Source organism: Dinoponera quadriceps, unplaced genomic scaffold (assembly GCF_001313825.1).
Source record: "Dinoponera quadriceps isolate SergipeBrazil2010 unplaced genomic scaffold, ASM131382v1 scaffold367, whole genome shotgun sequence".
Lineage (NCBI taxonomy): Eukaryota > Metazoa > Arthropoda > Insecta > Hymenoptera > Formicidae > Dinoponera > Dinoponera quadriceps.
This window is the reverse complement of record NW_014554712.1, coordinates 591,202-595,058: the sequence shown is the minus strand read 5'-3', so window position 1 is coordinate 595,058 and position 3,857 is coordinate 591,202.

Sequence of the window (3,857 nt, the reverse complement as noted above, 5' to 3'; positions counted from 1 at the left end):
GTAAACCGTTGCTTCTCATATTCTTGTCAAGATGCTCGCCATTGTGAAGAAGTAGCATCTCGAAGAGCACCCGTATGTCATGTATTTGCGACAACGTCCGCCTCGCCCGCAACACGACATGTACAGGATGTTTCAGGCGCAATTCTTCCTCGTGTACATTGTTCCCGGAGCTCCTCGGTATCAACGTCCTTGGAAGGAGCATCGACTCGATCGGTCGGCTCGCCAAATTCGTACGCGACTACTTGCCTAATTCTCAGCGTCAAACGTCCACGTGCCCAAGTTCGAAGTTGAAAGTTTCCATTGAAACGAAGCTCGCTTTATATGAAATAAGTTGTAAGATTTCGTCGCTGGTTTATACTCGGAAAGTGCGACTTCGTCGTTCGCGCCAAGTTCGAAGATGACTCACGCCCCATATCTTGAAGGCGGAAACACCCTTTTAAACTTATCTTCTGGTGTCTCTCTGTACGGAAAAGTACATTGTGCCTGAGACAACCTGTAGGGACGCGTTACATGAGAATAAACGTGACCCTTTCTGCGTGACGGTCCGGAGCCAGGCAGCGTATATCCCAACTTTCTTTATACGATCCACCTCAACGCTGGAATATATGTGTGTCCCCTTTCCTCCTACGCTATGTCGTCGACAACGATACCGTGTACATTCGTGTGCGATATATTCGACCAGAAACGCACGAGTTCGTTTTTCGTCCCGCCCGATATCATGTATCCATCGAATAGCCGACCAATTACGAATTCGTGCACGGAAAGAAAATTAGCTCTTACAGCTAAATATTAGCTATCCATATAATACAACTGAAATTTAGTCGGCCCGGTTTTTAACTGTGAGAGCTAATTCTTTTTTTCTGTATACAATGAAGAATGAAAAGTTAAATATTAATAGATTACACATAACACACACACACACACACACACACACACACACACACAGAGGCACGCACGCACGCACGAAATATAACGGGAAAGTCTTGAAAATCTTCATTTCACGTTTAATATAAATACACACTCGCTCGCTCCTCAAATACACCGTCTATGAAGAAAGCATGTCAAAACAGGAAACAATCGCGACGTTAAATCAAAGGAGATAAATGAAATTTATATACGAGTCTCTGAAAAATTCGAAGTCATATTTTAACTGAAAGAAGACGAGATATCGCGCGCAAATAAAAGCAGAAATTACAGAACGCATTGGCAAGCGCGGGATTAATGTTTAATGATGCTCCGAAAATGAATATTTCACCGTCTGCGCGACGGATATCTCTGATATGTCGGCCGTTCGGGTTGTTCTCTTTGTGCGATTTACCTCGGTCCGGAGTCGTATATATTCCGGCTCTTTCTCCGAACGTGTGTTTAGATGTGTTTCCATATCCGCAGGCCGCTGCTTGGCTTGTCGGATACAATGCACTCGAACGGGAGTAGTCGACTCCTCTTCTCAGGCCTAAACATGTTTCTATTCGAGAAGCTATCGTGAGAAGAAAACGAGAAATGCGCTAACGTTAAAGAAAAAAAAATACATATGACTTATAATTTTTCTCGCGAATAAAAAAATTCGACTGTTGTCGAAGACACTCGCTCTCTTTCTTTCTCTCTCCTTCGGCTGTAATTAAACGTCGATGCGTACGACGCTTCGATTGCGAACAGATTAAAGTTTCGTTGAATCCCATATTCACGATTGTTACGTTAATCCGTCCTGGTGAATGCATTGCATTTTACATTCAAGGAAAGTGGAACGATTGGATTTCGTGGTGAATCCCGGGAGACTCACAAAAGAGCGTCGCTTTCCGACGCAAACTCGAACTCAAAGGTTCAAAGGTCGCGGGGAGCTGTCGACCAGGCGACCCTGCGTCACGATATTCCTTCTGGCCATCCGTCGATCTCCCTCTCTCTCTCTCTCTCTCTCTCTTCTACGAACGGCAACGGGGGTCGATTGTTGTTTGTTTGTATTCGCCATGAGAGCATCTCCCGGCTGCGTCTAGTGAGATGCATCGGCGTTGTGAAAGGCGGGCGGGGTAGTAGGCTGGGGATGCTCGGGGTGTATCGTATTCTCCATTCTACTACGGTGCATACAGTGCGTGCGGTTGGGGGATGGGGGGACACGACGCGGCTACCAGCCCGAAAATTGAATGTCACTCGGAGAAGAAGTGTCACAATATTCGCGCGCGTCTGCAAGCGAGGGCTGTTTTGTAACTTCGTGTCTCATCTCGTCTTGTCTCGTATGCCGAAGAATCCGTCGTGCGTTTCGTCGCACGATGATCTTTACGGCGGTAGGAACGGCGATCGAGACGATGTGACGAATGTAAGAAATTCTTTCACCGAACCTGATTATTTTCTCCAACGTATTGGCTGCCGATAGAGGTGCCACGAGTGATATTCAGCTTATACAAAATAAACGAAAAAAAATGTCTTTAAATTTTGTTTAATAGATATTATTTTTTTGACTCGGGTTCCTCGAGCGAATTTTTTTTAACTTCACGCACAACTAAACGTATTTCACTTCTGAACTTGGGCTGGGTAACATGTTAATCCGTGTGTAAAAAAATATATTTAAATTTTATTCGATGGATATTATTTTTTTGATTCGTGATTCCTCTCGTTTCACCTCCGGGAAAACAAAATTGTTCCAGCTTCACGTACAGCCAGCGGAATCTCACTTCTGAATTTGCGCCGAGCAATTACACACGTCAACCGACGCGAAAGATATATTTGGACTTTATTTAATAAACGTTACTTTTTCACTCGGTTTCCTCGAGAGGGACAACATTTTTTCAACTTCATATACTACAACAGCTAAGAGAATTTCGCTTCTGACTTTGAGCTGGCCCGCCGATGTGTTTCACCACGTGCTTTAATCCGTTCGTCTTCCTAATGACGACGATTATCCGCCGAGAGATGCACATGTATCGTCGAGTCGTCGTAATGCGAACGTCCGGGCGGCGCGCGACGTTCAATCGCCGTCGTCTAATAATAACATTCTCGCGCGATTCTCGTTGACCGAGAAATCCTTTCGGCATCTGCCGAGTCCAGCCAATTGGTGCGCCTTCTCTGAAAAAGCGTGTCACCGAAGGACACGAGGTCGCCGCCGCCGTAATCCGACGCCCGAATGTTTGACAGAATAATTTTCACGTTAGCGGGGTGCATTATGTGCCTTTATGCTCGCGCCTAGCCCTCGGCATTGTTGCCGAAATAAGCCGTATCCCACACTGCGTCGATCCGCCGGCCTTTTATGCGCTTTCGCACAGTCCTCCCCGCAGCGGCAGCAGCAGCGGGGGAACTTGATAGGAACCGTACGATACAACTGAGAGTCGAAGCTTCAATTTTGTCTTTGAGCCGCCTACTCGTCGCACAGATATTAATTACTTTCATTCTCTTTTCACTACCCTAATAACATCGTCAACGCGTTAACCCCCGTGTTTAAAAATATTCCCGCTCGACTTCTTGAGATTTTTCAAATGTCGGCTCGAAGCATCTCCTTCGCTTTCGGCTGACAAGCGTGGATTCCCCGCTCCGGCTTTAATCGTCGCCCTGATTTCGAGTATGTAATAATTGGTATGGAAAAAAAGAATCACATGAGGGGCGGTGAAGCGCACGATCAAACGTCGCTTTTGAGGGACGCCCCGTCGTAAAAGGAGACACGGTACGACGTCAACCACGAGGAGGAGGAGGAGACATCGCACGATCGGGCCTCTCAGGTCCGTCACTCGACACCAAATCAGACAGAATCTGTCAGAAATCTGTCACCCGGTCACAATGCGAGCCGCGCGGTCCCTCACTCCGGGATTTTATCCACACGTTGAAATCAGACCGGACAGAAGGTGGAAGAGGGAACGGGGAGGAGAGGGGGG